Source organism: Lepidochelys olivacea (genome assembly GCF_965140295.1).
Source record: "Lepidochelys olivacea isolate rLepOli2 genome assembly, contig: Scaffold_30, whole genome shotgun sequence".
NCBI classification, from domain to species: Eukaryota; Metazoa; Chordata; order Testudines; family Cheloniidae; genus Lepidochelys; species Lepidochelys olivacea.
Genome location: NW_028181946.1, coordinates 187,325 through 199,371, shown reverse-complemented (window position 1 = coordinate 199,371; position 12,047 = coordinate 187,325).

Here is a 12,047-nt window from a genome sequence, read left to right as displayed (position 1 = left end):
TACACCTCACCAGTTGCAGCGCAGAAAGCTGCTTTACCGCGCTGCAACTTGCCAGCGTAGACAGGACCCGCCCTCTGTGGAGAAAGAAGTGGTTCGGGACTATTTAGCAAAGCTGGACGAGCACAAGTCCATGGGGCCGGATGTGTTGCATCCGAGAGTCCTAAAGGAGTAGACGGATGTGATTGCAGAGCCATTGGCCATTATCTTTGAAAACTCTTGGCGATCGGGGGAAGTCCCGGACGACTGGAAAAAGGCTAATGTAGTGCCCATCTTTAAAAAAGGGAAGAAGGAGGATCCTGGGAACTACAGGCCAGTCAGCCTCACCTCAGTCCCTGGAAAAATCGTGGAGCAGGTCCTCAAGGAATCAATTTTGAAGCCATTAGAGGAGAGGAAAGTGATCAGGAACAGTCAGCATGGATTCACCAAGGGCAAGTCATGCCTGACTAATCTAATTGCCTTCTATGACACGATAACTGGCTCTGTGGATGAGGGGAAAGCGGTGGACGTGTTGTTCCTTGACTTTAGCAAAGCTTTTGACACTGTCTCCCACAGTATTCTTGCCAGCAAGTTAAAGAAGTATGGGCTGGATGAATGGACTATAAGGTGGATAGAAAGCTGGCTAGATTGTCGGGCTCAACGGGTAGTGCTCAATGGCTCCATGTCTAGTTGGCAGCCGGTATCAAGTGGAGTGTCCCAAGGGTCGGTCCTGTGGCTGGTTTTGTTCAATATCTCCATGAATGATCTGGAGGATGGTGTGGATTGCACCCTCAGCAAGTTTGCAGATGACACTAAACTGGGAGGAGAGGTAGATACGCTGGAGGGTGGGGATAGGATACAGAGGGCCCTAGACAAATTGGAGGATTGGGCCAAAAGAAATCTGATGAGGTTCAGCAAGGACAAGTGCAGAGTCCTGCACTTAAAATGGAAGAATCCAATGCACCGCTACAGACTAGGGACCGAATGGCTCTGCAGCAGTTCTGCAGAAAAGGACCTAGGGGTTACAGTGGAGGAGAAGCTGGATATGAGTCAACAGTGTGCCCTTGTTGCCAAGAAGGCCAATGGCATTTTGGGATGTATAAGTAGGGGCATTGCCAGCAGATGGAGGACGTGATCGTTCTCCTCTATTCGACACTGGTGAGGCCTCATCTGGAGTACTGTGTACAGTTTTGGGCCCCACACTACAAGAAGGGTGTGGAAAAATTGGAAAGAGTCCAGCGGAGGGCAACAAAAATGATTAGGGGTCTGGAACACATGACTTTTGAGGAGAGGCTGAGGGAACTTGGGATGTTTAGTCTGCAGAAGAGAAGAATGGGGGGGATTTGATAGCTGATTTCAACTACCTGAAAGGGGGTTCCAAAGAGGATGGCTCTAGACTGTTCTCAGTGGTAGCAGATGACAGAACAAGGAGTAATGGTCTCAAGTTGCAGTGGGGGAGATTTAGGTTGGATATTAGGAAAAACTTTTTCACTAGGAGGGTGGTGAAACCCTGGAATGTGTTACCTAGGGAGGTGGTGGAATCTCCTTCCTTAGAAGTTTTTAAGGTCAGGCTTGACAAAGCCCTGGCTGGGATGATTTAGTCGGGGATCGGTCCTGCTTTGAGCAGGAGGTTGGACTAGATGACCTCCTGAGGTCCCTTCCAACCCTGATATTCTATGATTCTATGATTCTATGAAGGGTAAGTTCTCTTCCCCCACCCCCTCCGCCCCCCCTGCAGCTTGCTATACTTTCCTTGTATAATGACAGGTTTCAGAGTAGCAGCCGTGTTAGTCTGTTTTCGCAAAAAGAAAAGGAGGACTTGTGGCACCTTAGAGACCAAGGCATTGGATGCTCATGAAAGCTTATGCTCAGATAAATTTGTTAGTCTCTAAGGTGCCACAAGGACTCCTTTTCTTTATACTTTCCTTGTCTCACTAACCAAAAAGGATCTCTTCCTGTTTTCTATGCTCTCCTTCTCTCACTAACCAAAAAAAGGATCTTTCCCACAGCTCTGTGTTCTGCTTAGTAACAAAAAAGGATCTTTCTCTCTCTTTCTGTTTTCTGTACTTTACACAGCCCTGTGTCACTGACACAGGATCTCTAGCTCATTTTTTGGCCGTGTGATTTCTTTCACCCGACCTTCTCAACCTTCCTTTAGAGTTTCCTCTTTTTTTTAATGAGCCTTTGCTTTTTAAAATTGATTTCAATTTTTTTACTCTTATTATTTTTTAGTCCCAACAACAATAACCTTTTACCACGGTCTTACTAATCTATAAAACACACTCCTCTCTCTTGTTGCTTTCTATAGTTTCCCCTCTTCCTTCTATTTAAAATCACCTTTCTTTCCTTTTTTCTTCTAAGGCTAAGCAATCTTTCTTTTTTTAAAACTCCTTTCCTTTAAAACTCCTTTAAGGCCTCTGTCATGAGGGGGCGTGGTCTCCTGCCCTGGCAGCCTGGGAGGGAGCCGCGAACACCCCCTGGTGGGCAGAACCGGGACACCCATGGCAGCAGAGGGGCGGGGCAGGAAGCAGCACTATAAAAGGCTGGGCCTCCAGCTCAGATGGGAGAGAGCTGCCAGATGAGCAGCATGTCTCTTCCCCACTGTGGAAGCACAGACCTAACAGAGAGTGCTATCCTGACAGAGACCCAGCGGGGCTGCCAGATGCCAAGGACACTGAGAAGCTGGTGGGGCTGCCACTCACTGTCCTCCCCCAGAGCTCGCTGTTGCCGGCAGGGAAAGGGCTCGGGGGAGTCCTCCTCTCTGACCCCTATCCCAGAGCAGCCTGCCTGCACCCCAAACTCATCCCCAGCCCTGCCCCACCCCAGAGCCCACACCCCCAGCCAGAGCTTTCACCTCTCCACCACACCCTCAACCCTCGCCCTGAGCCCCTCCAACACCCCAAACACCTTATCCCTAGTCCAAGCCAGAGCCCTCATCCCCCAACCCTCTGCCCCAGCCCTGAGCCCCTTCCAACACCACAAACCCCTCATCTCCAGCCCTAGACACAGCCCTCATCCCCCTCACACCCCAACCCTCTGCCCCAGCCCTGAGCTCCCTCCAACATCACAAACCCCTCACCTCCAGCCCTAGACAGAGCCTCATCCCCCTGTACCCCAACCCTCTGCCCCAGCCCTGAGCCCCTTCCAACACCACAAACCCCTCATCTCCAGCCCTTGACAGAGCCCTCATCTCCCTGCATTCCAACCCTCTGCCCCAGCCTTGAGCCTCTCTAACCCCGCAATCCTCCCAGCCCCAAACAGAACCCTCACCCCCTACACCCTGACTCTTGCCCTGAGCCCCTCCCAAACCCCTCAGCTCTGCACCCCCTCCCATCCCCAAACTCCCTCCCAGAGCCTGCATCCTGCACCCCAATACTCTGCCTAAGCCTAGGGCCTGCATCCCAGATGTCCTTCCTCACCCAAACTCCCTCCCGGAGCCTTGGGCAGGTGGGGGGCGAAGTAGGGGCGGGTTCTGGGCACCACCAAAATTTCTACAGACCTGCCACCCCTGAACCCATGTACACACGGAATGGGTGTGTAGCAAGGAGCCCAGGGCAGCCGAATTGGGTTCAGCTGTGTTATTGACTATAAGCCGGCCAGTGTGTTGCTGTCGGATTTTCCCCACTGACGCAGTGGCGGATCGCTCCACAGCTGTTAGGGCCCTGGGCTGGGACGCAGTGGAGCGAGAGGGCTTGGGTTCCCCTACCACCGCCACCCCACCATCAGGAGTAGCAGCCTCCCGACTTGGTTGTCAGGAGGCCTGATTGCTCTGGCACCCGCCTGATTCAGGACGTCAGATGGTTGTGCTGACTCTCCCACCAGAGAGCTAACCTTCCCGAGACTGCGACGGCTCTGCCGAACTGTAGGCCAGAGCCCCCCTACTTGATTGCTGCCCCGCCCTGATCAAGGGCCAGGCAAATGGACCTTCTGCTGCTCTGCCTGCCTGACTGTAGGCCAGAGCCCCTACTCGACAGCAGCCCTGTCCGGAATGAGGGCCCCGGGCAAACAGACTCTCTACCGTTGGTCGGCCTGACTGCAGGCCAGAACCATGAACACTGAGCTATTTCCCCTGAACCAAGATACCCTGGAAGTATTGTAGCCAGGGCCGTGGTCTCCCGCCCAGACGGATGGGGAGGGAGCCGCGAACCCCCTACAGCCTCTCTTTCTACTCGTTCATACTTTTTCTCTAAATATGTCAAAACACAGCACGCTGTTAGGGCCCTGGGCGGGGACGCAGTGGAGCGGGAGGACCTGGGTTCCCCTGTCCCTGCCACCCCACCGTCAGGAGTGGCAGCCAACTTGGTTGCTGCCCCGCCCTGATCAAGGGCCAGGCAAATGGACCTTCTGCTGCTCTGCCTGCCTGACTGTACCACAAGCACGCAACCTTCCCCTGGCCAAACACAGAAAAATAATACAAAATAAATGTTCAAAAGGGCTGATGGTGCCAAAAATGTACACGACCGGAAACGGGGACGGAGGGCGGGACGTAAACTCTACATGGGGCATGGAAACCTGTCAAAAAGTACATGGTGATAAAAGCTATTGAGTGGTTAACTACTCACGTGGCTGGGCAGGGCAGGCGGCCAATGGGGAGAAAGCCATGGTGCGGCATGATGTGTTCCACTCTGCTCCAGGCGGGCTCTGGTGCACCAAACCCCAAGAGTAGGGAGGCTGGCTTCTACTGGGGCAGCTGGGCAACTTCAGTGACTGGGTTCTCCCTTGTATGCATCAGTCTCATCCTGTGCAAGAGTGTCCGTAGGCTGGTGCGGGCTGGACGGTGTTTCTTGCAGGCCTTAGGATCAGCATGGTCTGCAAAGCCAGGCACCTGACAGAGGACTTGCTGTCCTGCTGGAAGCCTTTGAGGACTAAGATTGAAAGGAAGGAAATGGAGGTCAGAGCCATGGTGCTCTGGAAAGCCCTGGCAGAGCAAGCCAGCGCTGTACCTCTCAGCCCGCGACAAGAAGGCAGCAGGCTGGGAGGCGGGAAGCAGGGGACTAGCAGGAACAACCTTCAACCCTCACTAAACATCCCCACTGCCCTTCATAGCTGGGGGAGCTCCCAGACACAGGCAAGAAGTCACAATGAACCCCATTCACTCAAAAAGAAAAGGAGTACTTGTGGCACCTTAGAGACTAACCAATTTATCTGAGCATAAGCTTTCATGAGCTACAGCTCACTTCATTGGATGCATACTGTGGAAACTGCAGAAGACATTATATACAGAGAGACCATGAAACAATACCTCCTCCCATCCCACTCTCCTGCTGATAATAGCTTATCTAAAGTGATCACTCTCCTTACAATGTGTAAGCCCTCTACACCAACATTCCACACAAAGATGGACTACAAGCCGTCAAGAACACTATCCCCGATAATGTCACGGCTAACCTGGTGGCTGAACTTTGTGACTTTGTCCTTACCCATAACTATTTTACATTTGGGGACAATGTATACCTTCAGATCAGCGGCACTGCTATGGGTACCCGCATGGCCCCACAGTATGCCAACATTTTTATGGCTGATTTAGAACAACGCTTCCTCAGCTCTCGTCCCCGAACGCCCCTACTCTACTTGCGCTATATTGATGACATCTTCATCATCTGGACCCATGGAAAAGAACCCCTTGAGGAATTCCACCATGATTTCAACAATTTCCATCCCACCATCAACCTCAGCCTGGTCCAGTCCACACAAGTGATCCACTTCCTGGACACTACAGTGCTAATAAACAATGGTCACATAAACACCACCCTATACCGGAAACCTACTGACCGCTATTCCTACCTACATGCCTCCAGCTTTCACCCTGACCACACCACACGATCCATCGTCTACAGCCAAGCTCTGCGATACAACCGCATTTCCTCCAACCCCTCAGACAGAGACAAACACCTACAAGATCTCTATCAAGCATTCTTACAACTACAATATCCACCTGCGGAAGTGAAGAAACAGATTGATAGAGCCAGAAGAGATCCCAGAAGTCACCTACTACAGGACACGCCTAACAAAGAAAATAACAGAACGCCACTAGCCGTCACCTTCAGCCCCCAACTAAAACCCCTCCAACGCATTATTAAGGATCTAAAACCTATCCTGAAGGATGACCCAACACTCTCACAAATCTTGGGAGACAGGCCAGTCCTTGCCTACAGACAGCCCCCCAACCTGAAGCAAATACTCACCAACAACCACATACCACACAACAGAACCACTAACCCAGGAACCTATCCTTGCAACAAAGCCCGTTGCCAACTGTGCCCACATATCTATTCAGGGGACACCATCACAGGGCCTAATCACATCAGCCACACTATCAGAGGCTCGTTCACCTGCACATCCACCAATGTGATATATGCCATCATGTGCCAGCAATGCCCCTCTGCCATTTACATTGGTCAAACTGGACAGTCTCTACGTAAAAGAATAAATGGACACAAATCAGATGTCAAGAATTATAACATTCATAAACCAGTCGGAGAACACTTCAATCTCTCTGGTCACGCAATTACAGACATGAAGGTCGCTATCTTACAACAAAAAAACTTCAAATCCAGACTCCAGCAAGAAACTACTGAATTGGAATTCATTTGCAAATTGGATACTATTAATTTAGGCTTAAATAGAGACTGGGAGTGGCTAAGTCATTATGCAAGGTAGCCTATTTCCCCTTGTTTTTTCCTACCCATCCCCCTCCGCCCCCAGACGTTAAACTTGGATTTATGCTGGAAATGGCCCACCTTGATAATCATACACATTGTAAGGAGAATGGTCAGTTTGGATGAGCTATTACCAGCAGGAGAGTGAGTTTGTGTATGTATGGGGGTGGGGAGGTGAGAAAACCTGGATTTGTGCTGGAAATGGCCCACCTTGGTTTTCATACACATTGTAAGGAAAGTGGTCACAAGGGGAGCAAGGGGAGTCACTCGCCCCTGCAGGCCCAGTGCAGCATGTCCCCCGGCATTGCACTAGCAACGGTCTAGAACCGGGGGAGGCAGAGCCCAGCGCAGAGAGACTGGGGACAATGAGAGCAGGAGGAGTCATGGGACCCATCACCAGGGACTGAGGGAAGCTCAGCAGGGACGGGAAGTCTGGGTAGCAAAGTCATCAAACGTTGCTCTCGAGTGGGGACCTGGGTAAGGAATGAACTAACGTCCAGTCTCCATCTCAAGGGCAAGCTCCTAATCCCAGCCCCTTCTCCCATCCCCCTCCCTCCACTGACCTCAGGTCCAGGAGCGTGAGGTCACCTTGGACTCCTCTTCTCTGCATTCCGCCTCTCTCACTCCATCCTGGAGCTCCCCACAACCCCCACTTTCTGCGCCGCACCCAGCCTGCCGGCTCTCTCCTGCCGGCTCTCTCCTGCAGCCTTCTCCTCTAGCCTACCCCTCCTGCCAGACCTTCTCTTGCCCCTCCTGCAGCCCCTGCGCTCGCTCCCTGCTCTTCCCTACGTCGCACCAAGCCCCTGGCCCTCCTCTCCTGGGGTCTGCACGGCCTCCCCTGACCCACTCCCCATTGCTCTGGCTCCTTTGGCCCCTCCCATCCCTTTCACTGTGTCCCCTCCCACCTCCCTCCTTCTCTTCTGCTGCCCCAGCCTCTGGGGGCATATCATCCAAGCGCCCCCCTCCAGCTGCCCGAGGGGAGGCCCTGCCACAGGGGGGATGGAGCAGCTGGAGCAGCTCAATGGCCCTGAGCACCCAGAGCAGGGGGTCTTCATCTGGCAGCCTGGCAGGAGCTGATGCCAAAGCGTCCCGGGGGCAACTGACAAAGGGGGTGAAGAGACACCTGGGTTCAGAGGGTGCTCTCAGGGCGATCCTGTGTAAATCCGCTGACCCTGCGAGCAGACTTTGGTCCTAGGGGAACAGCGGGGAGAGTCCTTGGAGATAGAATTATGGGGCTCCACCAAAGGCCCACTGGAGTCAGAGGACAGACCCGTCCACATCAGGGCTCATTAGATTGGACTCCTACCGAGGATCTTGCTGAGTCACTATTCCAGGCCCGGGTTTTCCCTGCCATGGAGCGCTGCACCGCGAGCCTGCTCAGTGCAGTTAGGAGACGGCCAGAGTCACAGGCTGCTCACCTTGAATTTGTGTTGACCGGAGATGAATTTGGTCAGCCAGGTGATTCTTCCCACTGCCCTCATCCACACATGCACCTCCTTGGATGCGGTCCAGGGGAGCAGGACCTGAGAGAAACAGATTGAGACAAATTGCGAAGGAGAAGGGCCAAAAAATAGCACAAGCACATAGAGTGAAAATCAGAAAGGCTAAGGCAAAAATGAGTTCTAACTGGCAAGGAACATAAAAGGCAATCAGAAGCAGCTCTGTAAATGCATTAGGAGCAAGACAAAGGAAAGTGTGGGGCCACTACTCAGCAGGGAAGCAGAGCAAATAATGGATGATACAGACAAAGCCAAGGTGTTTAATGCCTTTTTTGCTTCAGTTTTCACTAAAAAGGTTAATGGCGACTAGATGATGACCACAATATTAACAACAGGGGGGAAGAAATACAGGCCAGAGTAGGGAGAGAACAGATAAAAGACAATTTAGGTCAGTTAGATGTATTCAAATTGGCACAGCCTCATGATATTCACACGAGATGGAGCTAGACAAAGCAATCTCTGAACCTTTAGGAGGGCTGAAGGTCCCAGAGGACTGGAGAAGGGCAGCCACAGAGCCTATCTTCAGAAAGGGGAACAAGGAGGCCCCACGGAATTATCCACCTGTCAGCCTATCTTTGGTACCCCGAAAGATTATTGAACAAATTATTAAAGAGTTTGTAAGAACCTAGAGGAGATAATAGGGCGATAAGGAAGAGCACCATGGATTTGTCCACAACAAACCATGCCAAACAAATCTAACTTCCTTCTTTGACCGGGTTACTTGCCTAGTGGATGGAGGGAGGCAGTATATGATGATGTATATGAAGTTTCATAAGGCTTTTGACGCAGTTCCACAAGACATTCTCATAAGCAAACTAAGCCAATATGATCCAGATGAGACTACTCTAAAGTGGGCACACAACTGATGGAAAGGCAATCCTCAAAGAGGAGTTATCACTGACTCGCTGGCAAACTAGGAGGGTGTCTGAAGTGGGGTCCCCCAGGGGTGTGCCTGGGTCCAGTACTGCTCAATATTTTCATGAAGAACTTGGTTAACAGAGAGGAGAGTATGCTTGTCAAGTTGGCGGATGACACAAAGCTGGGGAGAATTACAAGCACTTTGGAGGACAGATTAGACTTCAGAATGAGCTTGCCAAATTGGAGAGTTGGTCTGAAGTCAACAAGATGAAATTCAGTCAAAACCAATGTGACGTAACGCACTTAGGAAGGAAAAATCCAATGCATAAAAACAAAGTGAGGGATAACCAGCTAGGTGGCAGGACTGCAGAAAAGGATCTGGGGGTTAGCGTGAATCTCACACTGAATAGGAATCAAGAGTGTGATGCTGTTGTGAAAGAGGGAAATGTCATTCTGAGGTGTATTAGCTTGGAGCACTGTGTCCAGTTCTTGGCACCCCGCTTTAAGAAAGATGTGAACAAACTGGGGCCCGTCCAGAGGACAGCGACAAAAATGATCAGAGGTTTAGAAAACCTGACCTATGAAGAAAGGGTGAACGACTTGGGCATGTTTCGTCTTGAGAAGATGGAGGGGGCACCTCCTAACACTCTTCCAATACGTTAAGGGCTGTTTCACAGAGGATGGTGATTAATTGTTCTCCACGTCCTCTGAAGGTAGGACAAGAAGTAATGGGCTTAATCTGCAGCAAGGGAAATTGAGGTTAAATATTTGGAAAAAGTCTAAGGGTGGCTAGGCACTGGAACAGGTGACCTAGGGAAGTGGTGGACTCCCCATCATGGATGTTTTAAAAAATCAGGCTGAACAAACACTCCTCAGGGACGGTCGAGGAATGCTTGGCCCTGCCTCAGTGCAGGGGGTGGAGTAGATGACCTCTTGAGATCCCTTCCAGCCCTGCACTTCTGTGATTCCCTCTTCCCAAGCCCTGGGATCGAGAAGACCGAATATCTGCTGAGGACATTTCCCTCTTTTTGGAGCACAAACCACCCACAGAATCGACTTCCTGTGGCCCCAGAACTAGAACGTTGGGGGAATCTAGCTCTGGGCTCTGGCCAGTATTGGTGGGGCCCATGGTGAACACAAATGAATCCCGGGCTCAGATGAGGCTCAGTGGAGAACACGGCAGATCCCGCCCTCCTCCACCCCCATGCCATGCAGACGTTTTTCAGATATAGCGGGGGCACTTGGTCCTCCAGCCCAAGAACCTTTGTATAGAACGTACTCTGAGGAGCAGAAGGCACGGGGGTGTCCCATGCTTGGGATTAAATGGAGCCTTGGTCCCAGAGCCTCACCCCAGCTACAGGACTCGTCCCCTTCCTGCCCCGATGCCTCCACACCTCCACGATGTTTTGCAGCACCACAAGGTTGCGCTTCTCATCCTCACACACCAAGGTCTTCAGCAGCTCATCCATGGTGTTCAGAGTCTGCGTGCAGAGCAGAGGAGAAACCACAGCAAGTGGCGTTACCCAGCCAGGCGACGAACCAATGCCCTGGCGTGTGACACGTCCCAGGCCATGGCAGCCCCTGCTATTCCAGCTCACCCACTCACTTGTACCCGCAGGGGACCTACTGCAAACTCCTCCTGGCAACAGGACCCCACCCGCTTTTGCTGTCCCAAGGGAGGCCACTGCACACAGTCTAACGCATGAGAAGAGCCAGGAAGGACTCCGCATTTGAGGGAGAGGGGAGATTTCCAGCCAAGCTTCACTTCCCCTGGCCTGTGTGCATCTCAAGCAGCCGATCTCAGGCCTGTGCCCCCAGCCATGCACTGGGGATGAATGTGCTTGTGAAGGAAGTGTCTGTTCCCCACTAATTGCCGGTCCTCAGCTGAAGCGCTGCCAAGGAGCTGTGATCATTACACTCTTATGCCAGCGCCAGGTAACCCAGGGGGCAGGGACACGAGCGACTTGCAGGATTCCCCCTCGGTTTGGGGCGGCTCCTCATAGCTAGTTTGGGGCTTACGTTGTTGTATGGAGCAGCCTCCACGCCCGGGTTGGTCTCTGCTGGAGGCAGGGAGAAGACGCTGGAGAAGCACACGGTGAGCAGGCTGGATAGCTCCATTCCCCGCAGCAGTGGCTTCACTTTGCTAAGAGAAGAGACACGTGCGGATTGGAGGGCTGAGACGAGACTGATGCACTGATGTTGGCCTCAGGCTCCCAGGACATGATGGGCAGGCTTCTGGGAAGCTGAGAGCCGGGCGACAGCGGCACTGAGAGAGAGCCCCCCATGGCGCAGGCTGTGCCACGTGCCAGGGCTCAGCCTGCCCAGCCTCTGAGCCACAGGGAGTCACTGAGCTGCCAGAGGGATGCAGCTGGCACAGCTGGCGGCGACTCCGGTGGCTCCGCTCCGGCAGTGCCCAACTGCCCCTCTCCCCCCGGAGCCATCGCCTGTGGGTCCCAGAGGGGACCGGTCCAACCCCCTCGCTCCCTCCCCCACATCTTCACACGGCCACTTGGAGAGGTCACCAGGCACCGAAGGATCCTCCACCACCAACCCACGGCTGCCACGTGCCCGGGGGAATCAGAAGACGGGGGAGGAGCAGAGGGGGCAATGCCCTGGAGAACTGGCCATGCCAAGAGGCTGGCGTGTCTGGCTGCACACAGCACTAGCTGGGACTGGGCGGGCAGGCCGTGTACCTCAGCTCCATGATGGCGAGCATCGCTTGCTGATGCACCCCGCTGGTCAGGGAGTCGACGGACTCAAGATCAATCAGCTCCTGGGGAGACAATGTGGGGAAGTGCCAGCCGGGCTCCGAGCTCCCGTAAGGCTCCAACTGGGGAGCAAAGCGCAGGGCCTGCAACACGTGGCCTCGGCAGACAGGTCGTCCTACTGTGGGCTTGACGGTGTGCAGGGCTCCAGCTGGGGAGCGCAGTGCAGGGCCTGTGGTCAGTGCCCCAGCGTCACGCACCAGTGCACTGCAAAGGCTCCATCAGCATTAGCACCCAGGGACTCCACCTGAGATCAGCCTCCTTGTGTCAGGTGCTGCACACACATGGTG